The following is a 27,274-nucleotide window of genomic DNA, read 5'->3' as shown; positions in this document are numbered from 1 at the left end:
TTACTTCGTAGCAAGTGTATATCTCAGCATTCTCATACATCTGTTTAACAGTCCAATATAGGCATGGTCAGTCATCATCGCGTTATAGTTGATGCAACTATACGAGGTAACAACTATTGAGGTGAACTACAATTCGCGACTTTCACCTGTTTTCAGTTTTATTTGATAGCAGATGGTAAAGTGAAAGTAATTGCGGCCAAACTTCGTGCATTTGCAAAAGATGAGTGTGGTCGCCCTTTTTTGTAAACAACTCATTTCCATTACTTTCATATTATACAGTGTTATTGTGTCGATACATGGGTTTTCATATATTAAATAACCAGTAGGCCTATACAACGAAGTTAATGACAATAAACCCAAGCTGAAAAAAGTAAACAGTCAATAAATACATTAGGCTTAAATGTATTAAATGACAATACTTCAAATAATACCATAAATTAGAGAACATGGCAAAATTGAAAACAATTAATCGAGAACAAGTAGCATAAATCAGAAGAAGAACAAAACAAGTTTCAAAATATGCCACAAAAATGAAATTAATAAATTCATAAAGGGTAAATTATATTTTTAACTTGCCAACATTGAATCTTCAAACGTTTAATTTTAGCATAAAATTATAGAAAGTAATAGCAAGGGTCGACAAGTAATGTCCTATTTAGGCATAGTTCGCGTTTTTAAAATCATTTGTTATGTAAACACATGTAACACTATACAAATGAACACTGTAAATGTGTGTTCTTTTGGCATGTGGTAAATTGCTTGAAATTCTTTTTTTAAAGGGATTATGTCAACTCAGAGAATCTTAGTCAAATCAATTGCAATTAGTAATAATTCAAACGTACGGCACCAATTCAACTAGCGCGAAGGCATCAAAAAGTCTCCTGCGAATAAATTGGCCTAATTTTTATTGAAAGATGTCTCATGATATTTCAAGGAAAAGTTCAACAGATTCGGTCAGCAAAGTTCATTTGATTGTAGCTGAAGCTGATTTTAACACCTGGTCTAACTTAAGCTTTGTGCTGTAAAAAGAAACGAAATCGGAAAGGATAGTTCTTGTATGCTGTCGTCCGTTTCATCAAATTTGTTGGTAATAGCATGTCACACCAAGTATCCGAGACACCGGCGTTATAAATGTGAATGAGTGCGATGCAAACTTTGACCCAATCGGGTGAGTCAATATCAATCATGTGACCAATAATCAATATGGTGGGCACAAGTGTATCTGGCATCAAACAGGAAGTGATTGTGGTCGATTTTATGCAGTCAGAAAGACCCGACTAGTCTGATCTAGTTCCTTGACATTTATCTAAACTGCCAATGTTCTACGCCGAGTTGCCATTGAGGTTGAACGTGACGTTGACCGAACCAAAGTGGTGTAAAATACCATACACTAATAGTACCAGTGGCAGTACGGCATGTATAATTGTTCAAGTGAGTGTGCCTTTTGGCCTCTGCAGCTTCCTTACGTCTCCAGTTTCCAGACATGTTCAAATTGTTATCCCTTTCGCGGCATATTGCCCGCCAAATGAAGTGAAATTTTACCGATCTTGGTGGATCAATCAATGTTGGTGAGTAGCTTCGTATCTTCTGTATGAAAATTGTCAAAATATTCAAGGAGCGTTTGTTGAAATTACGCATTGATATACCGGTAATGAGGTTGTGCAAACGCTCCCTATATTTGATGCAAGACTCGAAACAATCTGCTTCTCTTTCACAGTTAAAACTTGACTACCCTAATGCGCACTGTCTCTGTGTCAACATTTTTCATCAGCAACTTCGTTTTAAAATATTGTCATGAGGAAAATCAATGCAGGTTTATCGATGCTACGACTACGAGGCCCAAATTTCCGTACGCACATCAGTTTGTAACATAATATTATTTCATGCCTCGTATATCGAACGTAGTGCGCTCATTCGACTAAGTCAGAAAGTAAGTAGGCCTATAACTTGACATGATGGGAGTATGTGTGTAATCGTCGACCATAACATAAAGTAATGAACTTTGTAAACAATGCTTCAAAAAGTGTCAGAAAACTTACATATCGCCTTTGGATATATTTTGTGCGATTTTTACAGTACGGTACTTGAACTGTACTGGAAAGGGACCTCTACAGTGCAATAGTAAATTTCACCTAAATGACCTTGATTCTTGTCCAGATTTTGAAAAAAAGTTGTAACAGGCGTCAAAAGAAATTATATCAATAGTAGGCATTTCATGACAAAATTTGAATCACACAACTTGTAAAGTATCTTTGGGATGAGTACAGAAGCTTGAGGCCAATGACTGTCACGTGAATAGTTAAGAAATGTCAAGTTGGGGTGGACTATCCAACTTGTATTTTAAGTAATGTGAGTCAGGGATTATTCTGCCCTTATGACTCTGTGCATGTTGATATCAATTTCACACATAACCGGTGTATTCCTCAGACTTTTACACATTCCTCTCCTTGGCAAAATTGTAGCTTTATGGTTGACTTTTGTCAGCTGATGATGTTTGTGACAGTCAATTGATGTTGCTCTGTTCACATTTCACAAAGTTCATACCTTTCACAGTATTTTCATAATTTTTATCTACTCTTTGTCTAATATAGAAATATGATAATGTATCAAAATACTAGTAACAAGTTGGGGTGGACTATCAAACTTGTATTCTAAGTAATGCGAGTCAGGGATTATTCTACCCTTTTGACTCTGCATGTGCATGTTGATATCAATTTCACACATAATCGTTGTATTCCTCAGACTTTTACACATTCCTTCCTCTTGCTCGGCAAAATTGTGGCTTCATGGTTGACTGTTGTCTTGCCTTTTGATGTTGCTCTGTAGTCACCTGTTCTTTACCAAGGGTAATTGTTGGTTTTGGTGCAGGTGTTTATCAGATGTGTTCTGTTTCAACAGTACTGTATGAGCTTCCTCCCATTATGGTACAATCTATGTGTCGCCCCACGAACTTTGACCTTAGCTGCTTCCCATCTGTAGTGGTGGTGGTTTTTGCACTTCTGTCGTAGTTGTTGCTTCTTACTGTCCAGTTGTGCCTCAACTACCTTTTAGTGATTTTTGGTGGGTGGCTTGTGGTTTACACTGATTTTGTATAGTCTGTATATTGGTTCATTGCAATATCTTCTTCTCATCATTCATAGTTTATGCATGTGATCCCATATGTCATCAATTACTATGTTTCTGTACTCCAGAATTCTGAGATGGGGATCTTTTCCAAATTTGTAGAGTGGGCATTTGTCCGAGATAATGGCTGATCATTACGTCTTTGAAGTTCCCTTCTGTACAGTGCATAATTGATTATACCGTATCTGGGTGTGAACTTTGGGCCATCATCACTTCTGATGTCTGTGTAGTTTACTATGCAGTGTTACTGTTGATATGTTATCCAGCTTTGCCAGTTCACTATATTGGAATTGTCAATCTCCCAACACAAAGTTGATATAGCGACTGCTTGTACTTGTTCATCAAAGACGGCTGATAGTATTATCAATCATTAAAGTATTCAGGACATATTCTTCTATACATTAAGATGCCGCATCTGCAATCTGAGTACTCATACCAGATCAGAGTGTCTCTTGTACTTGTACATTTTTGAACTGTACACTGTGTGCATGAAAAAGTGAAAAATATATATTTAGAATACAAGCAATACTGTCCAATACTCAGTCCAAGAGTGTCGCAGTCTCCCATTTAGACATATACTGGAAAAGGAAAATTAACATTTCAATACTCCAATTTTCAGAGAAATGACGAGTGAAAGTCACTTACAATACCTTTCCTCATGTCTTTCTTCAAATTTTCATTGACAATGTAACAGTATACTTTACTTACATGGTGTGATACCTGCCTGTACCTTGATGTTGAATTTCCACAACACTGTTCTACATTCTTCTGTTGGCAGATTTTTGAAGGTAACCAATGATGTTTGAAAAATTACCTCGGCGCATTTGCGCAGAAATCAAAAAATTTACATGCTTTTCAAATTTTCATAGGTCACAAAGTTAGACGTTATCAAAATCACCACAGTCCAGTGTCTACGGACATTGACAGAGTTGAACTGCCCAAATCGCAATGATTATCACCGGTATGTCCTTTTATGCGCAAACACATGAACCGCGGTGAATTTAGAGGGGTTTGCCAAAGGTACACTTGGCGACTGTCTGTGGACTGGTCCTCAATGTGTACATACATGTCATAGCCGCCCGACAAAAAACCCAGGCCCGGCCAAATACAAAGTTGGGCAGTGAAGCATTCTGGGAAAAAAAGTCGGACCCATTTTGCATGCAATGACAATTATCAGTGTTGGGAAGCACTGCTTCGAGACAACACAGTTTCATGTTCTCTCGGAATTCGATAGCGCAGAATTAAGAGCATTTTGGCACGCGCATGCGGTACTGCATGTGAAGTCTTCATCCACGAGAATATGAGGTCCCACGTTGTCATCCTGCAAAAAAAAATAGAAATGCAGAAAAATTATAGATTTCCAATGATTATTGTTTTCATATGAATATAGATTGAAATCAAACCATTCCTTGGAACTGGCATCTTCTTGTTATGTTCATCCGTCAGCACCTGCAACCCAAATCTGAAATAAAAAAAGAAATATTGATTAGATTTTTGGAATAATCACTGTTAAAAATTAATGATAAATACAAACAATGACTTACGGCACTAAGATAATGGTATCTTCATCTGCGGATACGTCCGGTGAAAATCTGAAATAAAAAAGCAATATTGATTAGCTTTTTTGAATAATTACTGTGTAAAATTAATGATAAATAAAAACAATAACTTACGGCACCAAGGAAATGGCATCTTCTTCTTCACCTGCGGATACATCCGGTGAAAATCTGTAAATAAAAGAGCAATATTGATTAGTTTTTTGGAATAATCACTGTTAAAAATTAATGATAAATACAAACAATGACTTACGGCACCAAGGAAATGGTATCTTCATCTGCGCATACGTCCGGTGAAAATCTGTAAATAAAAGAGCAATATTGATTAGCTTTTTTGAATAATTACTGTGTAAAATTAATGATAAATGAAAACAATGACTTACGGCACCAAGGAAATGGCATCTTCTTCTTCATCTGCGGATACGTCCGGTGAAAATCTGTAAATAAAAGAGCAATATTGATTAGCCTTTTTGAATAATTACTTTTTAAAATTAATGATAAATAAAAACAATGACTACGGCACCTAAGAAATGGCATCTTCTTCTTCATCTGCGGATACGTCCAGTGAAAATCTGTAAATACAAAAAACATGCAATATTAATTACATTTTCTTAATTAATATAGTTTCAATAAATTATAAAAAATTGAATGACTTACAGCACCAAGGTACAAGCTTCTTCTGGTCATCTTCATCAGCTGATACTTCCTCCCAAAAAACCTGTAAATATAATAAAACATGAAATATTGATTATACTTTTTGGAAAAATTAATGTTTAAAATTAATGATAAAAAAACTATGACTGACAGCACCTCGAAAATAGCATCTTTTTCTCACAAACATCCACAATATGTCCAGCTCACATCTGTAAAGAGAATAAAACATGCAATATTAATTAGATTTTCTGAATAACTATACTTTCAATGAAATATAAAAAATTATAGGACTTACTGCACCTAGGAACTAGCTTCTTCCGTAATCTTCTTCCACTGATAATTCCTGTCAAATAGTAAAAACAATATTGATTAGAAATCCTGAATAATTATCGCTCATAAAGAATGAAAAATCGAATTGTCAACTTATCCTTATCGTCTTCTGCTGCAACATCTTCCTTGTCAATCTTCGTCCCATGGTCTTCATTCTACAGAGAAGTATGGTAGAAATTTGTTGAAAATTACGTCTTGTGGTTGAATACACGGCAGGGCCCCTGTAAGAAATAGAAAGACTGACATATTCTTGTTTCCACTATTACAGGAGCCTTTGCCATATCTCCAAGCAAAGGCAACTTTGGATAATGGAGGCAGGATACACGCATTGTCAGCTGTACTTCTGGCGGACAAGTCTTGACTATGTATATCACTCAAACACTGGCATTAGGAAGCAAAGGCTTCCACCTACACAATGTTGACTGAGATAAAAAATCACAAAAATTCAACATCAGACTGATATCATGCTGACCTTCAAAATAAAATAATGTTCAAATAATGTTACTCACCTTCTTGGATCAAAATATCAATTTCAAGACCGTTTTCAACTCCTACCAGTTTCTGTGCAGTTCAGTGGCCTCATACAATTTCGTATGGCATTGGAGCACGAAAAAAAGGAAAAGAAAAAAAGGGAAAAAGAAAAAGGAAAAATTGATTAAAAGAAAAGCAAACAAATCAACTCACAATATGAAAGAAGAGTTCAACACTGGTGTAAGATTTCACCTGCACCACTTTGCTCATTAAATGGATATATATTCCGTCAGGGCCTAAGCACTTACCAGGGAGCAATTGCAAGGTGACAGCCCTGTATAATGCAACGCAGCACTTATTCACAAGGGTGCCAACACATCCCAGACCCCACAAGACCCCTCAAAGCACCCATATCAAAATACAAATGCCATAGACCCTGTAATATCATAAGAAACCAGCAGAAATTCATGGATGTAAGGGAAATGCATAAATCAGGGTATTATTATATTTCAACACATCACACAATGTATTCTAAAATGTAATCAGTAAGGTATGATAACCAGACCTTTTAAACTTTCCCAGGCCCAATTTTCTGGTAGCTTACAAAAACCACCCCAACCCCTTAAAGTAGGGATTTAAGCCTTGAGGATAGAGCGAGAACCACCCTACCCCCTTAATGTAGGGATTTAAACCAACTGACCATGCATTCTACAATTAGGCGTGACTTTCTGGTAACTTATATATGATTTTAGGCCTGAAGGGTTAAAACTGGCCATGCATTCTTCCTAATGGGACTGTTTTTGTGCTGTGGAAAGTAGGACATGGTATGGTAGCAGTGGACTGGTGTACAAGAGCTGAAAAGGATGGAAATGCAGCAAAAATACAGCATTGAAAGATCTGGTTTAGTCACTATCAATCATCCATGATTGTCTAGCACAACGTGTTATCAGTGACAAACTTCAGTTACATGTACAAGTTTTATAAAAAAGTTGCTATTGATGTGACATAAATCAAAAGTACACTGCACATGATGCCTTTGATACTGCAGCTGGACAATACATGGACCTCAAAGCATGTCTAATTTGGGCATTTTTGTAGAGAGGCAAGCTTGAAACCTAACAAGCATTCATCAGAGGTGACTTAATTGTTTGCCCTATTCTTGTCATAGGCTCCTGCAAAATTCACATATTAATAATCTAATTCCTATGGCAAAACTAACTCTAGATCACTGTATCCTCACAGCAACTGTGTGAGCTGCCAAGTTTACATGTCACCATCAGGTCAAGTTGATTAACACCTAAAGAACATTTTAAGGCCCCTGGAAACATAGATACTGTAAAATTTGAATCTAAGATAATATTTACTTTTTTAATCTCCTGTGACACACCACGCCAGGTAGGTGAAAATAAACATTCAAGTTTTTTTTCCTCAATACTACTTGACTTGAATACTGACTTTTGGAAGTGACAATACCTTGTCAATTTTTTTTTTACAGCTGAAACGGGAAGGTAAAATATAACTGAAAAACTTGTGCATAAAAGTTTTAGTAAAATGTGGTCTAAAAAGATTTGTTTTAAAATGATGACGTGGATACGAAGTGTGTGAATACTCTTGTCAGTTTTTGCCTGTGTCACTTATATGAATGAGCATTGTAAATCACATTAAATGGGCAAATTATTAACTATACACAAAAAATGCTTTTCAAATCACACTTGATATTTATCAGTAATTGTACCTTTTATGTAATAGATTGTGGTACAAACAAATAGACTACTTTCCACTGTTATATGGTTACTAATGCCCTGCTGGTCTTTGTTAACCCTTATATCCTGCCATGTTCAAAAACTACAATCAAGTCAAGGTTGGTGTAAACCTGTTAAGCACATGTCCCATTGAAGACCCCTGAAAACACATTAATTACAATAAACTTTATTTTTACAGAGTATAACTGATTTAACTGACCAAGCAAACTGGGTGAATTTAAATACAGTTTCTGCTCAACACTGCCTTTCACTGACTTGGTAGGTAGAGAAGTGCTATATATTCCTTGGCACATAAGAAAAAGGACTTTTGTATATATACAGTAAAAAAATGTCTTTGTGCTCTGACAAATGTTTGACATGGATAAAATTGAATGATATCATCATCAACATGAATTTTATTGAGAGTATCGAATGTTGTTTGTGAATAATGTAAAGTGACATAAACATTTTGACATGGATGAATTTGAATGATGTCATCATCAACATGAATTTTGATGAGAGTTTGCAATGGTGTTTGTGAACAATATAAAGTGAACATTAACAGTTTGCAATCCGCAGTAAGCAAGGAGGAATTCACGGTCATTTAATACAACAAAGTGTTCATACATGACAAACCATCCATTAGAATGTAAAACTAGGTTCGTTCACCAAGCATCCAAGCAGGAAGTTTGATCAAGGACTGATGTTGTTGGCAGAGAAAAAATTTAACAAATACCTTTTCATTGAAAGTGCAAAAGCCAATTAACCTCAGTAATGTCAGCCATTACCCTGGCATATTTTGTCATCAATTGATATGCTTTTCAGAAAAAAAGAAATATGAGTAAATGAAACTGTGGTGGTTCCCTTGAAACATGCCAGTGAATAAAGTGATTGTAGTTATGATGATATATCACTCAAGGCACCTATGTTGTTGTTTTTACATATTTGTATCAATAGTTAGAGATGTGCAACAGGCATGGCCAACAAAATGCACCCTGCTTAGGTGTAACTCCACCTGGAATTCACAGCCCGTCATTGGGTAGACATCATGAGCCATGAGCTTGGTCGTCCCCTCTCGGAGTATGCTCCCTGGTAGCTTGTCATTTGCTCCGATAACACAAGCCGTTGTAGGAATGCCATCTCCAACTCTGAGGGTAATTCTTTATGTATTGGAGCGATTACCAACCAGCTTATTTGATATATCCCAGTGCGCACACATGTGTGGTATCTTCACCACTTGATTTCAGCCATTTGTACAACTGCAAGATGTCTTGACATGAACATTTATGCATCAATATGAGCAATTATGAATTATGAACAATTATGAATCCACTTAGCAATGTGTACAAAGAAATATCCACAGCCTAAAGCACATAATGCCTTCAAGAAATACAAAAATAATGGTCAGATTGTAAAATTGGTAAATATGCCAAAATTACGACTTAAAGCTACTCATTTAATTAATCAGCTAATGAATTTCGATGAAAAGGTTGATATATCTAATGCAAGGCTGGCCACAAGAAGATACATTTTACAAAATTAGTGTAAAGTAGATCACCTAATTTGACAATCTACAGATGGGCACATGATATGTGTGCACTTTGTTCATTAACTAACCATTTTACCCATAATGCTTACCAAACTCGCTCCAAAAAGCAATACTCTTTGCAGAGATGAAGATTGTTGCAATTCTTTTTGTAAGTATAAGCAACATAACTTTGTTTCAAAATAGATGTTGTGCTTATGAAATGCAAGGTCAACAGTTTTGAGAAGAGAAAGCCAAATCGAAGCAATATATCTTTCAAACAACAATGGATACTCAGAATATTTATTAAAACAGCTACTAAAGGTTAGAGGTCACCAAGAATTCAGAAGAATGTTTACAAAAGTTAGGCATATACATAATTTTATTGTCCTGTAACTGTATGTACCAAGGGATTAAACAGACTTTCCTGCTTAAAAAGAATGGACACTTTGAGAAACAAAGGCTGTATCTTGTCTTTAACCCTTTCCCTGCCAAGTTCATATTTCAGCATCAGGTCAAAAGTTGGTTGAAACTAGTGAAGCAAAACATGTCCCAAATGGTGCATTTCAACAAAGATTTGAAGGATCCTGGAGACAGAGATACTGTGAACTTGATTTTTGCAGACTGAAGCTGCTATAACATACCAAGCCAAGTGGGTAAACTACATGTGGTTTTGGCTCAATACCACTTTTTAATGACTTGGCAGATGCTATCATATCACCATTGTATTATGATGAACAGTTTTCATAGGAAAAATCTATATATAAGTTTTGAATTAGTACGCACATTATTATCGACTGTATACTTTCTGCTAGTTCTGAAATAACAAAAATGTAAATAAACTAATCTGCAGCTATGGGTTCCTGCCTGTTTTCTCAGTCAAAGTAGCCTAGTCAAACTTTTCGGTGATGATCTTTGTGTGTGTTGGGAAACCAAACCTTACAAACTTTGTAGTAAAAATGACCGTTTTGACCAAAAAAATACTATTTATCAGATTAAAAATTGTGAACACATGTCATGTATTGCAATTGGATGAATTGTTATAGTAAATGAACATGGCAAGACAACCGTAACAAATTTTTTACATCAGATAGAAGGAAATAAACACTATTATTACCGTATTTAATTCTCGTATCAAGACTTAAAAGCATCTGTTGAATGTTGGTGGCTAGATGTTGCGTATTTCTCCAGATGGGATGTTTCTGCTCTCAACATTAATTGTCTACATCATGTCAGAGACAAATCGGTCCACAAAGAAAACATTTCAAGACAACTCTGTACACTTTAAATTTAGCCTATAGTTTAGACTGAAGGAACATCATGTGTGAACTCTTGACTTTATCTGAGATAAAAAAAAACATTTGTCTTCTTTTAAAATCAAGTAGTTTTATATTTAAGGTTGGGCTTACAGAAAGAAACTAGTCCAACAAACAAAATTAGGAAATAAACATTTTGCAAGTGATGGTGGGACTAACAAGATCATGTTCATGCTACATTATTGGTTGATAAAAATCAGAAAAGCTTGCTTGTAAATGATTGGGAAGAATGCATGGCCAGTACTTTGAAATCAACAAATCACTTGTATGATTTTTTGACCATTCAACGACACAAGTATGGTCACCAGCTCTTTTTGATGTGTTTCTCATAGGAAGTATGTAGATATGGTTTTTTAAATATTAGGTAACAAATGGAGATTCCCGGAAATATTGCATGTTGTATGACGAAATAGCATCCAATATTTAGGATTATCTAGTTTCACAGGGTCTGTAAAACTTATCACTTAACTTGGGATGAAAAAGACTAGTTTGGTGATTGATTGAAGCGAATACCATATGACGTACGGGTAATGTGGATGTTCCGGTAAGGGTGAAGTCCAACTACGAATACATGCATTTGCAGTTATTTTTCAACATTTCATTTTCAATTAGCTCACATCTCTACCAATTTTGTTCACTTGTATGTTTTGTCTGAGTCTGCATAGACATACATACCAAAATACAACCAGTGTATGTATTGCATTTTGTGGTAACATTGGCACTGTTTTGAAAAATAACAAACATGTCTTTTGGTTTTCAAATTAAATTACAGGTAAACATTTTGATATACAGATAATTTATTTATTATTTCTAAAAGCATTGGTCACATAATTCACATTTCTTGTTTAGTCTGGGTCATTTCTAAAAGTGGCAACACTATACCATGAAAAGTATTGCAAAAGATCAGCCAATCAATGCTAGGGCAAGCTCACTGTAGCACAAGTGTAATTTGACGGTCACATCTCAAGCATTCATACTGGAGGGGGAGAGGGTAATAGGTGAGGAAACTATGCAACAGGTCTTTGTAGTCACGTGAAAAATAACTTCCTCTTAAACAGATTTCATGGTAGAACATTCCTGAGCAGTATCATGAAGTGTTGAGCAAATATGGAAATTTCCTTTATGCAGTTTAGGTGGAAAATTAGATGTTTCTGTGGTGGTGGTGGTGGTAAAATATAATGTAATAGGGAACAAATTTTAGGGTACAGGCAATAGCTGTTGGCGTTTCAATGATGTGGTATACGTATGTAGTCAAGGTAAGCCTAGCCATCTGAATATGTTTCTTCATACTGGTAATTATATGTAAGGTTGAAATCATTCCAGGTCCTCATAAGATAAGGTTGCAAATGTATAAAGCATGTCTGATACATTAAATGCCCTTAGGAAAGATCAAAAAAAAATAAGAGCAGTGATTGTCAACTTTAGAAGCTTGGATGAACAATATAGAGGACGAAGCTTGCAATGAATATGCTGAGAGTTGACAGGCTAAATTACATTAGGATTTTCAGGATCCCGAGAAGAATGTGAAGTGGGTGAAAATATGCATAAACTTAGCTAAAAACTGCTTTTAAATGACTTTGTAAGAAAAGAAGTGAACTTGTCTGACAGGAAAAGGGTGAAATAATGATGACAAATGCTACTACAGCTCTCAAATAGATTAAAGCTGTTACTTACATCATATTATGTAACCATTTTGTCATGTTGGTGAAAACCAGTTTGGCCTAACATATAACTGGTGGCTAAAACTAGCAAGGAATAATGTCTAACATAATGCATTTTAACACAGACTTGAAAAATTGAAGGCCCCTGAAAACCTAGATTCTGTAAATATGATTTTTAGTGACAAAATATGCAACAACATATCATGCTAAGTTGGTGCAGAGTTCATATTTCACCATCAGGTAAAGTTGGTGAAAACTAGTGAAGCAAAACATGTCCCATATGGTTTGTTTTGTATTTAAATGTGTGGTATTTATTGGTGAGCTGTGACCAGCCACAAGTTCTAAGTATATCATGCAAAGTTCATATGTTACTTTCACGTCAAAGTGGCTAAAAACTAGTGAAGCATAATGTCTAGCACATTGTAACACAGACTTGAAATATTGAAGGCCCCTGAATACCTAGATTCTGTAAATATGAATTTTAGTGACTAAATATGCTGCCACATACCATGCCAAGTTGGTGAAAATATGTCTAAATTTGGTTCAATACCGCTTTTTACTGACTTGGTAGATGGAAAAAATAAGTGAAAATATGTATAAATTTGGCTCAATACTGCTTTTTACTGACTTGGTAGATGCAGAAAATATGTGAAAATATGTATAAATTTGGCTCAATACCGCTTTTACTGACTTGGCAGATGAAGAAGTGGAGAAAATACAATACATTTGGCTCAATACCGCTCTTTACTTACTTGGTAGATAAAGAAGTGTTACTGTCTAGGCATAATATGTCGCATATATGATGCATTCAAGCAAAGACATCAATGAACTTTTGAAGGACTCTCAAAAAATGATTTTACTGACTTTACAACTGGGGAAGTGACAGGCCAGGCTGGAAAGTAGTCAGTGTACATAATTTCTCGGATTTAGATTTTAGAATGTACCCTTTTCCTGCCAAGTTAACATTTCACCATCAGGTAAAGTTGGTGAAAACTAGTGAAGCAAAGCATGTCCCATATGATTCATTTTGTATTTTAATTGTGTGGTGTCTAAAAGTGAGCTTTGACCAGCAACACGTTCTAAGCATATCATGCAAAGTTCACTTGTTACTATAATAACAAAGTGGCTAAAAACTAGAGAAGCATAATGTCCAATGTAATGCATTGTAACACAGATTTGAAATATTGAAGGCCCCTGAAAATCTAGATTCTGTAAATTTATATGAATTTTAGTGGCTAAACATGCTACAACATACCATGCCAAGTTGGTGAAAATGCATATAAATTTGGCTCAATACCGCTTTTTGCTGACTTTGCAGATAGAGAAGTAGTACTGTCTAGGCATAATATGTCCTGGGGTATGTGGTATTTCAAATATATAGTATATGGCAAGCAATAAGATGAAGATGATTGTGATCTTGAAAAAATTACCTTGTTTCGTAATGAACAAATTCAAATGAATACTTAAGTTGCAACTACAGCACTGATTTTTACTACGTTTCATGTATCACTTTTCCAAGCTTGCATAAGTTTGTATTATTTGCTAGTTATTTAACAATATATTATAATATAGTGTTGCCAGTTTTAGAAATGACCCAGACTGGTAGTTGGACTTCACATATTTTCCCCATCTGGTTATCATACAGTACTGATTACATTAAAAAATACAAATGTCAGTGTTCTCCCCAGAATTTAATTCAAGTGTGTATACTCTCTATCTGCATTGGGCTTCAGATAGGTGCCACAACTCTTTATGTGAGACAGACACATGAATGTACAATATAAACAATTAACTTTGGTATCACTACAAATTTCAAAGTCACCAGCTCATTGATTAGTTTCTGTATACCAGCACAGAGTTGCATGTGGCACCGAATTGAAACCCTCTTTAGACCAAAACAATGCTGGTTTCATACCAATTATGTTCATAGATAGAGGAATAGCCCTGTGTGTGTTTGTAAAATACTTTGATGTTTTTCTCACTAAACGTGATGATGATTGGATGTGTGTGAAATATTTTAATAGACTGGAAATCATTGACTGATTCTATGTAAATGTTTAAATCAATTTGACAAGAAGGCACTGGTGTTCTAATTGGCCATCACACTGGGTAAAAGTTCTGGGGAGAACACTGAGTGCTAATGTGTTGTAATATAATGATACCACTGACTATGCATATCCATTACATTCATGAATGATCTGGTGGAGTCTGATGATACCAGAATCTATGGCAGATGTATTTTGACACAAGCACCATCAGGGTATATGCAGGACCGCGGAATGCCCCAACACCACTCACAAATAAGCGTGAGCAACACATACAAACCCGTTACATTGCAACCACTTTTGGCAATTACTTCGCCAGTTTTAGAGGTAATTTGGAAGCCGAAATATGCACAATAACACTGAGTTTTGGAGAAGTCTTGCAGACAGAATACTTACCCCGTCAGGCATAACCTCTTGTACAAAGTACCTTGGGAAACATCATAGGGAAAACCAAACTGCATTCAAGATAGTGAAATACAATACCAAAATTGTAATTAGTCCTAGAGCTACCCTATGGATCTGCTGGGAATTTAGTGCTTACTTTGCAAGCATGTTAATTTTGAAAAATTTAATACTCTAACCAGCAATACTTTTAAATGGGAAATTTCTGTAAACTTTATAAATTTTGTCAATACACAAGAACAAATGTTTAAATTTGATTTAATTTCACTTTTAATTTTCTTGCAGCAAAGGGCAGACTACACGAAATTCATTAGACAAATCTTTACTTTGAGATTGAAATTAAATTATATGCAGTCAGACACTTTTGGAGATATCTAATTTCTGCGCGTAGACTATAACGTTTTACAAGAACAGTTTTGATTTCCGTTGCATGAAACACTTTGTCCTAACTGCAGACATATGCAAAACATTTCATTTTCCATAATTTTCCAAATAGTAGCTGATACTAGTCGCTGATTGTGTCCACGATACCTCATCTAATTTTATCTTATACTGCAAGAATTTAACTCTACACTGTTTGCCACGAAATTCAAACCGCGTTTCTATGTCATTTGCCGGTTCAAGTGTGAAAGTCTATTACAACGCAAGAGTAAGCAGATAATATCTTTATCATTGTTGCAGTCAAACATTATCAGAGATATCAATTTCCTGCGTGGAGACTTCTGTTTTTACGAGAACGTTTTTTGATTTCCGTTGCATGAAACTATTTGTCCGAGCTGCAGACCTGCCTGAAACTTTTCCTTGGCCAAATACTCCAAATGATAGCTGATATAACTGATTGTGTCCACTAAAATTTTTAAATTCTTTTACAATGCGATAATTTAACTTAACACTGTTTTCCATGAAATTCAAACTATGGTTCCGTGTCATTTGCCCGTTCGAGTGTGAAAGTATACTACAGCGAAAGTATACTACAGCGCACGAGTAAGCTTATAATATCTTCATCATTGTTGCAGTCAAACATTATCAGAGATATCGTTTTCCTTCGCGTAGACTTACATTTTTACGAGAACGTTTTTTTATTTACCGTTGCACGAAACTATTTGCTGCACGGATGCTATTACCTTTTCACAAGAATATTTCCGATTTTATTTTCTTTGCCAGATCAATCTGTCCGAGCTGCAGACCTACCCAAAATTTTTCATTTGCCAATGATAGCTGATACTATTTACTAATTGTGTCCACGATAATTATTTTTATTTCTTTTTACACTGCGATAATTTAACTTTACATTGTTTGCCACAAAATTCACACAGCGATTCCATGTCATTTGCCAGTTTGAGTGTTACAGTATACTACAGCGCAAGAGTAAGCAAATAATATCTTCATCATCATAGCAGTCAAACATCTTTTACGATATCAATTTCCTTCACGAAGACTTACGTTTTTTACGAGTATGTTTTTGATTTCCGTTGCACGAAACTAATTGTCCGAGCTGCAAAACAAACTTTTCATTTGCCGAAATGATCCAAATGGTTGCTGATATTTTATTTGCTGATTGTGTCCACGATAATTTTGTAACTTGTTTCCACTGCAATAATTTTACTTTACATTGCTTTGCTATGAAGTTCAAGCTGTGGTTCCGTATCATTAGCCCTTGCGAGTGTGAAAGTATACTACACAGCACAAGTAAGCCGATACTATCTTCATTTTTGTTGTAGTCAAACGTTATCAGACATCATTTTCCTACGCGTAGACTGACGTTTTTACGAGAATGTTTTTTGATTTCCGTTGCACGAAACTATTTGTCTGAGCTGCAGACCTAATCAAAACTTTTCATTTGCCGAAATGATCGAAATGGTAGCTGATATTATTTGCTAATTGTGTCCACGATAATTTTATTAATTTGTCTACACTGCGATAATCTAAATTTACATTGCTTTGCCACGAACTTCAAGCTGTGGTTCCGTACCATTAGCCCTTTTGAGTGTGAAAGTATACTACAGCGCACGAATAAGCTTATAATATCTTCATCATTGTTGCAGTCAAATGTTATCAGAGATATCAATTTCCTGCGCGGAGACTTGCGTTTTTGCGAGAACGTTTTTGATTTCCGTTGCACGAAACCCTTTGTCCGAGCTGCAGACCTAACCGAAACTTTTCATTTGCCAAAATGATCCAAATTATGAGGTGGTTCCATGATCCATAGCGTAGCTCTAAAACCACTAACAGATGTGAATAGCCAATATTACCTTATTCCATGACTTGGATGAACAGCTATCCAGATGGATACCAGACCCTGCTGCTTCATCTATAAGCATGTCTTGTCCCATGGTACCATCTGGGTTTCATCTTGACCTAAACAAAACAATTCAATGTAAATAACATGGTCCCTGCTTTGTTGATAAATTTGGCAACCACCGACAGTAATCATAGTGAGGTGAACTAGTCAAAGCAAATATTGCGTAAAAATTATTGACCTTGTATTGATGTGTATGAGGTCTATTGATAAAGCAAATATGAATGGAATTAGTTTAGCTAAATTTGTGTGATAATTGGGTAATAAATGTGGTAATATGTTATCAGACTGGATATCAGAAAGTCGAAACAAAATGGCCACTTGGTAGCCATAGTAGACTGGATCGTAAAGAAATTTGGCAAGCAGGTGCAAGTCATATTATAGGTGCAAACAGCATTGCTGGGGCCAAAGCAGTCTAAGTGTGTAAAAGTACTACTTCGTCTGAGAGGTCAAAGGTCATCTCATTCACTTTTCGCTTTGGCAAAATTTTTTTTTTCCAATTGTTACCTCTGTCAACAGAAAATTAGACAACTATACTGATTTATCAGTTTATTTGTGAAATCAAGGTCAAAGGTCATTCAGGTCACATGACATTTTGTCAAAAAACTTTCCTTAAATACCTGTCCTTATATACCAGAAATCAGACCTCTTGCTTAGCCACCCGAGAATTAGATATGCACATATCTAATGAGCCACAGGATGTGGCAACATCAGGTCAAATATCCTACCAAATTTGAAGGATGTAGCCCTTTTGGTTACGAATTTAATGGCATACAAGTGTATTTAAGGTCAAAGGTCATCGAGATCACATGACATTCATCAAAAAATTTTGCACAGATAGTTATGACTGTGTACCAAAAATCAGATCTCAAGCTCTTTTAGCAAGTGCAAAATTAAATATGCACATAATTAATGAAGCACATACTATGGCACCATTAGGTCTACCACCCACGGGCACTCTGTTGTTCTGAATTGATAGTCTCAATAAACTAAGCTGCTTACATGCTTACATGTAAATACGAACTTTGATGATAACTGTGTAAGAAATTTATAACAGAATGCCGTTCAGATTGAAATGCCTACTTAGCTACAAAACCAGATCAAGGTCGGACGTGTCTACGGGAACGTCACAAGCGACCACATCGACCGTATTCTTTCGATGCTAAACGTCGCGGCGGAACGACGCACTCATATAATACGCGTACTATAGGTACGCGCGCAACCTGCACTGTGTCGTTTCACATAATGATAATATACACAAGGGTATGCAAATCATTTCTGGACTATATTATTTACCGATGATGTGAGTCGAATTCCGTCGCGAAAACGACGTATGAAATTTGAAATGGCATCGTAGCACACATCAAGTTATGAAAATGATAGACATGAAGTAGATATTCGAAATATGACCGAGAATAAATGCATCGCTCACCCTGACTATGTGCGTTACAAATTGCCGTTATCCGGTAGCGACTTTGGATGTTCAAACGTCGCAAAATACGCTAATATAGCAAATGCCGTTCTGTGGTTTCGTCATGCGCAGAAGAAAGGACATAATTTTTATTTCTCTTCGTAGTAAAAACCTTCTAGTATAATATTCCAAAGAAGAACATTTAATTTTTTTTTCAGTTTTAGTGAAAGCCTTTCGATAGAACCCGAAAGATTTTTTCAAATGTGCCTTTCTTTTCACTGAGTCTGTTTTGGTCGAACGGAACGTGAACAAGCCTGGCAGGTCAAGGGTTACATTTTCACATTTTTTTCTTTGTTTTCATTCTGTATTTTACTTTCTATCGTCAGTGAGTTACATTTTAAAAATAAAAAAATAGTTTACCTTTTGCGGACGTTTTAGAGGGTAATAGTATCTGTCCCCCCTTTTTTGTAACGCACATCCTCAGGTTCCATGTTCATATGAGCATACCCTTGTATATATATACATCTCTGAGGCCTGGACAGCAGACAACAGTTCAGAGGCGCTCGCGTGCATAGCTGTCGTCGCGTGCACGTTCCATTCCAGCCACCGCGCTCATGTACACGGCAGTCATAGCAACGTACCATCGTCATTCTACGCGCTTCATGATTGCAGTAAATACGCGCTGGTAAGAACTCTGCCGTGCATGCCGCGGTGCAGAGAGACCGGGCGTGAGAAAGAATAATCAGTTAGGTGAACAAGCAGAATGCGACTGTTTCTTTTGTATTAATAATACCTCATTTTTTAGGCTTTTATTTTTTTTAAATCACGATGTAAGTTCTCCAGCGGCAAACGGAAACTAAAATACGAAATCATGTTTACACGCTTATACACCATCATTTAAGAACAACAGAATGCCCGTGTACCACCATGCAAAATATGAAGGCTATAACCCTTATGGTTACTGAATCATAGGCATATGAGTGTATTTAAGGTAATGGGTCATTTAGGTCACGTGACATTTTGTCAAGAAAATTTCCTCACATAGTTATCCCTGCGTACCAAAAATCTGACCCCTAGCTTTATTGGCTAGTTGAGAATTAGATTTGCACATAACAAGTCAATGCTGATGACAGAGTCCCTGCTGAATTATGGTGTTTGAATTACATGCTTGGTAGCTTCATTACAGGGGAGAGTCAGGTGAATTTGTTAAATGTTGGTGAATCATATGATAGTGGTCTGTGGGGGTCATGTTTGTGTACTACTTGGGACAGTAAAGTTACAGCTGTTGGCGTTTTTGGTACATTTATTTAATGAATGTGTACCAACATTGAATGAAATCGGTTCAGGGATTGTTGAGCTTTGGTTCAAAAACATAAAAAAACGCAACAAAATTGACGCCTGGCGGTCATAATGGATCGTATCAAGAAATAAATTGATGCACATATATATGCTATAGTACTTTATCTGTGTACCAACATTGAACAAAGTCAGTTCAAAGATACTTGAGTTATAGTTCAAAAACATGAAAAATTCACAAAAAATGGCCGCCTGGCAGCCATATTAGATTGTATCATGCCGTGCATTTGTAAGATACAGTACTTAATCTTTGGAATCCAATCTATAATTAAGGCCCCGCCAGACTGTGTCCGCAGAGACTAATTAATGAGGCACATGATGTTGCAACATTTGGTCTATCATTCTACTAAATATGAACTGTATAATTGTTGTTGCTACTCATTTATAGGCATATAAGTATATTTGAGGTCAAAGGTCATTAAGGTCACGTGACATTTTGTCAAAAAAATTTGCTCTCATAGTTACCCTTGTGTACAAAAAATCAGACCCCTACCCATATTGACTAGCGGAGAATTAGATATATACATAATTAATGAGGCATGTGATGGTGCGCAACATTAGATCTACCATCCTACCAAATATGAACTGAATAGCTGTTGTGGATACTGATTTATAGGCATGTAAGTATATTTGAGGTCAAAGGTCATCGAGGTCACGTGACATTTTGTCATAAATCTTTGCTCCCATAATTATCCTTGTGTACCAAAAATCAGACCTCCAGCTCTATTTGCTCGCCCAGAAATAGATATGTGCATAATTAATGAGGTATATGATGTGCTGGTCATGTGACATTTTGTTTAAACATCTTTCCTCCTATACTTGTCCCTGTGTACCAAAAATCAGAACTCTAGGTAGATTAAGAAGGCCTGAAATAGATATGTGCATAATTAATAAGGTACAGGGACATGCCATTGTCAAAGGTCAAGTTCATTCTCACAATTTTGGTGTCCAATTTGGTCCCGGCCCATCATTATTCACCAGAAAGTAACCCTCTCATACTCTTAAATAGGCCAAAATAACATATATAGCCATAGCCTTGCTGTAGGTATAGGGTAGGTCAAAGGTCATTTAAAAATCAGAAAAATAATACTTTAAAAATCTTCTCAAAAACTGAATGGTTAATAACCTTGAAATTTGATATATCGTCTAAAAGTTTCTTAACAGATTTTTGATTTTTCAATTTATGCAAATTAGGTGGAGTTAAAAATTTTATTAAATAATTACAGTCAGGTCATGTGACCAATTAAAATATGAAGGATCGGGTGCACCAGTACTCAGTAGGACCAATAAATCCTGCAAGTTTGAAATGTTTATGTTTCATGGTTTTTGAGTTCTGGGATGACAAAAAATTGGCAGAAGAAGAAGAAGGAGAGGAAAGATCCCAAGTAGATACAATAGGGACCAAGCCTCATAGGGCTTTGCCCCCTAAATATGCTGTCCTTGTACCAAGTTTGAATGGAATTGGTCCGGGCATGTGTGAGTTATGCAAAAATCAGACCAAAATGGCTGCCTAGGTATTTCATCATGTGTTGTCAATTGTGGCAAATTTGTGAAAAAACAGTTATGACATTTCTGTATGATGGCTTTAAAAATGTAAGAATCAGAACAAAATGGCCACCTGGCAGCCATTACCAGGAAACAACATTAAACTGACAAAATACTGACACGTTTTTGAGTTGTACAAAGTGTTATCCTCATGACAACTTTGAAAGAAGCTTAAGTTAACCCCACTACACTTCATATAGAAGGGACAAATATAAATTAAACCATCGTATAAAAAAGGAAATTTTATTCAGATTAAGAAATTTTGTACAGCAAACATGCTAGTGTTACTTTATTAATTGTTTATTCAACAGTACGTTACAGTACATATGGTTTAGAAGCATGGGGAAATATTATTCTATCTAAATCCAATTCTTATCACCCAGGAAATGTATATGCAAACAATGACCTTCTCTGGATTAAGAGTGACATCGCCACATTTATTCTTTCAATTACAATTTTTGACATTTACAAGTTTTATAAACTGCTTGTTGGTAATTAGGGGCCCAAGCCTATCGGCTGGTTTCATTGGGGTTTTTCTTTCTTCTTCTTCTTCTTCTTTTTCCATAAATTCTTTGCCAGTCTAGATCTGGAAAACCGCTGCATGTACACTTCTGAAACTTGGCACAGTGATCAGGGCCAATAAGTGGTGATGCACCTAACCCTTGAATTTTTTAGCTCCGCTGTCAGCGACATGGAGCTTATCAAATAGGTTGATTTTCCGTCGTTGTCCGTCAAGAATTGCCTTCTCTTCTGAAACTGCACGTCCGATCGTTTTGAAATTTTATATGCAGTTCACTTGGGGTGACCTCACTTAAGTTTTTCAAATCATGTTGAAATTTGCATATTTCTATTTTTGGGTCATTTTTTGCTGTTTTTGGTAAAAAAATCATCTTCTCTGAAACCACTTGTCCAATTGCTTTGAAATTTGATATGCAGTTTATTTAGGGTGACTTCAAAATCGTGGTGAAATTTGCATATTTGTATTTTTAAGGCAATTTTTTGTCGTTTTTGATAAAAAAATCTTTAAAAATCTTCTTCTTCAACAATATCGGTCAGATAGCTTTGATATTTGGTACATAGGTCCCTTGGGATGATCTATTTCAGATTTGTTCAAATTGTGCAGAAAATATGCAAATTTGCATTTTTAAGGCAATTTTTGCTATTTTTGGTCAAAAAATGTCTTTCTCAAAAGGTACTGGTCTGATAGCTTTCAAATTTTGTATACAGGTTTCTATAGATGAACTTAGTAATATATTGAATTTCTGATGATATCTTTAATTTTGTATTTTTTGGGCAATTTTTGCCATTTTTGGTCAAAAAATGTATTTCCAAAACCAATCATCTGATAGCCGTGAAATTTGGTATACAGGTTCCTATAGATGAACTAAATGATATTTATTGAAATTATGATGAAATCTACAATTTTGTATTTTGGGGCAATTTTTGCCATTTTTGGTCAAAAATGTGTTCCTCAAAAAGTGCTGGTCTGATAGCTTTGAAATTTGGTATACAGGTTTCTACAGATGAACTTAGTAATATACATTGAGTTTCTGCTGATATCTGTAATTTTGTATTTTTGGGGCAATTTTTGCCATTTTTGGTCAAAAAATGTGTATTTCCAAAACTACTCATCTTAAGTTTTTTTAATGTTTTAAGGTGATCACAAAATTTTGTTAGTTGACTTTCTCGGCATCATGCACGTACGTACGGTAAACCAGGTTTTAAATATGGACATATGCGCAATGTGAGCCTACCCGCATGGCCGGCGTGGGTCGTGGCAAAACTTTGACTACTATAAGGGGTATCGGAATAAAATATTCATCAGTAGAAAATATTTGATTGTTAACTTCCTCATGCATGTATTTATTACGTAAATAAATCAACATACTCTCAATCTTCACTCATGGCTTGCCTTGTCAATTGAGAGGCTGACGGACAACGAAGCAAAATGCAATTTCATTAGCGAAGGTAAACTTGAATGTTTAATTACTGGTATGATGTAGCGTCTTCTCAACTCGTATTACAATTGTTGAATTAGTTCCTGAAGATGTGGTTTCTAAAGAAATAATTTCTGCAAATGTAGTTTCTGAAGCCAGTTTCATCAGAATCACACAATATTGAGGTATTGTCAGCTGATACTGCCATACAAGCCTTTGGCTTTAATAGACGAGTACTCCAATGATTCTGATAATGGTACAGATTATGATCTTTATTAAGCAGGTTGTAATTCAACAGAATATGTATGCAAATAATAATAACTGGCGTATCAATAAAAATATAAACTCTGTAATACTTTGTTTGTCGTTCTTAATCTAGTGCTAAAATTCTGTCATAATATCACACGGTCCAATTCTCATGTTACTTTTGATACTTCAGTTATGTTAAAATTGATAGTAAATTGCCCTCAAAAGTGCCACCACAGGCCATCAATTGAAGATGAATAATTAGAAAAGCTTCAGCTTCAGGTGGGGGAACAACCCCCTCCTGGCCTCCCACGCTTGCGCATGTGTGCACACCTTGCATCGCTTCGCTCCACACAAGGCTGTAACCTCCTGTTGTTTCACCTGTACCCTTCTATACTGAAATACTTGGACAGCCCTGTGGGCCCCCGCCAACGCTGCTTACAGTTTTAATTTTGTGTTTGATTTTACATTATCAAAATAAACCGCATAGCATGACAAATTATTTTGAAGTTGAAGATCATTGTTTGTTATGACAACTATCAAAAGTTAGGGATGAATTTAACAATGGCCAAAATGTACACATGTAAAAGTCAGTTGGTAATTCTGTGCATGTACACAGGTGCTCAAGGGTGGAATTCATCGCCTAATGTAATCAAAGCACAGATATTACTTCCAGGTGAAGCCTCACAAAAGGATTGAGAGTATCTGGTATGGGAATAACTCACCATGAACTAATTTATTCATAACAGTTGTTTCATAATTTAGTTATCGATTGATTAAAGCAATTAGCTAAAAGTGATTGTTTTACAGGAATACCCTACTCTGTTATTGAACTTTCTCTCATATACATACAAAAGCTCCTTGCAGAACTCTTTGTATGACAGTACATGTGTTTATCTGTGCTATGTAACTTTCATTATTGGGCCATGGGCTCAACTAGCCTACAGCTATATTTCTGACTCCATATTACCATTGAAATGTAAAATTTGTATCTGTCTTTCATTGCACATGAAGTGTTCTAGACTATCTTTTTTAATATCATGGTAATAAAGTATTATACATGTATTATATTATATTATATTATATTATATTATATTATATTATATTCCATTCCCATTTGATCAGAATTGACATGAGTTTGACTTGGCTAAATGGAAAATCTAACAACAACAAGCAGTTCAGTATAATAGTAGTTAGTCTAGGCCAAACGACTCCTAGAACCACTTCATTTGCAGAAATGATTCCACTTTCCAATTGCGTTAAAATTTGAATTTGGTCCAATTATCCTTAGTGCAGCTCTAAAACATATGATAGATGTAAATAACTTTATGTTAAATGTTACCTTATCTCTGACACTTCATTGACAGGCAACCAAATGGATACCAGACCCAGCTACTTCATCCATAAGCAAATCTTCTCCAATTGTACCATCTTGGTAGCAAGAGAGTCATCTCCAATGGTTTTGCCTGGACCTAAATGAAACAAGTGCTTGCCAATGACATACCGGTAGTACATACGAAATATAAATTTGTCAATGTGCAGCAGAAAAAGTGGACCAAAATGATTGTAACTGCAGTTAAGTCAAGATGTGCCAATAGGAAAAAGAATGTTTCCCTTCCTCTTTAAATAGAAGTGGTGAAATATGCTGAAACTGCCTTGTGTGCATTTATACAATGGGATCAGAACATGGGAACGACACAAATGGCTGTAGAGGGGGATAGAAATCAAGATAAAAAGTAATGAAGTGTATATAAAGGTACATGAAAATATCAGAAGAAAATGGTCTCCTGGTAGCCATTTTATTTTGGATCATATCATGAAGACATTTGCCATGCTTATGTGAGTCATAGTGCGTTGTTCTTGTGCCAAGTTAGGATAGAAATCAAGATAAAAAGTACCCACTGCAAGCATGGAGACATTTGAAAGACATATGTAAGTCATATAGTGTTGTCCTTGTGCCAAGTTTAAAAGAAATCTGTCAATGTGTGTCTTCGTAGTTGCCCTCAGGATGTGAAAAACTTGCATGAAAATGGCCGAATGATGGCCATATTTGCTTGTATTATGAAGACATTTGATGTCTTTTGATGTCATGGTGTGCTGTTTTAGTGATTATAGTTTAAGAGACATTGTCAAGGCATGTCTTGGTGATGGATCTACACATGAAAAATCTTAAGAAAATGGGTGCCTAGTGGCTATAATGGATTGTATAATGAAAACATTTGACATGCTTGTGTAAATCACAGTTTTTTATCCTTGCTCCAGATTTAAAAGAAATAAACTGATCTCAATGAGAATATTGTATGAGCTTTTGATTTATTGTGCAATTCAAACAATTGTGTTCTTGTAGTAAGCCTCAAATATTACCTTTACACTGGACTTGGATGGAAGGTCCAATACATGGAATGTTATGCCAGCTTCACCAGATTCTTCTCCAGTGGTTTCATCCAGACATAATTAAGGGAAAGAACATAAGAAGTTACTATTTTGGCTTACAACTTGCTGCTATACAATATGTACTTATTATGACATACCCCAGTATTGGTATTGAGATAAAGTAAACCTTTAAACATTGCTGTAAATGATGCTTCTGCAACAAAGATTTCATACCAGCATGACATTTGTTTGATTTGAAGAAAATACATGTACCATGATTTTCATTCATCAGCTAACTGTAAAACAATAAGTGAACATCCAAACATTACCTTTAATGTTTCCTGAGTGGATGGACAGTGCAATACATTAAATACTGCACTCTTCACATCTTCTTTTACATGTAGCAAGTTTTTCCAATAATATGATCTGGACCAAATGAAAAGAGCACATAATAATTAGCTAGGTCCATTTTAATGACCAAACATATCCTAAATGCGTTTTATCTACTCTTAATGAACAAATGACTTAGTGGTTGATATAACTCTGCAACTGTGATATTTAGGACAATTTAGAAAATAGGCATGGGTCAGTTTGTCAATTCTCACTACTGGAAACAGAACAGCTCAACAGCTTGTGTCTTATATATATATATATATATATATATATATATATATATATATATATATATATATATATATATATATATTTATTTATTTATTTATTCAATGTGGCGATGGGAAGCTTCGATGGTGCTGAAATATGCAAACTGGTGGGTTTGTATATACTTAGCACACTCGCAAAGAAGTATGATAAAGATCGTATCGGCTTATACCAGGATGACGGGCTTGGTCAACTCAAAAATACCACGGCCAGAAGGGCGGATAAGATCAGAAAGGAAACCACAAAGATATTTTGTGACATTGGCCTGAAAATCACGATAGAGACAAACCAGAAAATGACAAACTTCTTGGATGTGACATTTAATCTGAACAATGGCAAGTTCTATCCATATGGTAAACCAAACGACCAAACAATGTTTGTCCATAAACAGTCTAATCACCCACCAACTATAATTAAACACATACCTGACGCAATAAGCAAACACATCTCAACAATATCCAGTGATAAGGGCATCTTTGATAAATACAAGTCATTGACAATGACATAGTCCCCACTTGTAATAGGAGTATTAGTCTTGAGGGGGCAGGGAAATGAGGTCATTAAGAAGTATCACTGAAGTGTATATGTTCAGATCTATGGACACATAGGTCTATGTCATTGT

The 27,274-nt window shown here is 35.7% G+C and overlaps 1 long non-coding RNA gene across 1 annotated transcript; it reads left to right on the top strand.

The window, feature by feature from the left end:
• The first annotated feature begins 1,197 nt into the window (after nucleotides 1-1,197).
• Nucleotides 1,198-26,198, top strand: LOC139132421 (uncharacterized). Its single transcript, XR_011552283.1, has 2 exons — nucleotides 1,198-1,568; nucleotides 24,987-26,198. It is a non-coding gene; the product is annotated as an uncharacterized lncRNA (long non-coding RNA).
• The last annotated feature ends 1,076 nt before the right edge of the window (nucleotides 26,199-27,274 follow it).

This window comes from Ptychodera flava, chromosome 5, assembly GCF_041260155.1.
Source record: "Ptychodera flava strain L36383 chromosome 5, AS_Pfla_20210202, whole genome shotgun sequence".
NCBI lineage: Eukaryota > Metazoa > Hemichordata > Enteropneusta > Ptychoderidae > Ptychodera > Ptychodera flava.
Note: the sequence above shows the minus strand (reverse complement) of the source record. Positions and strands in the feature narration are given on the sequence as shown.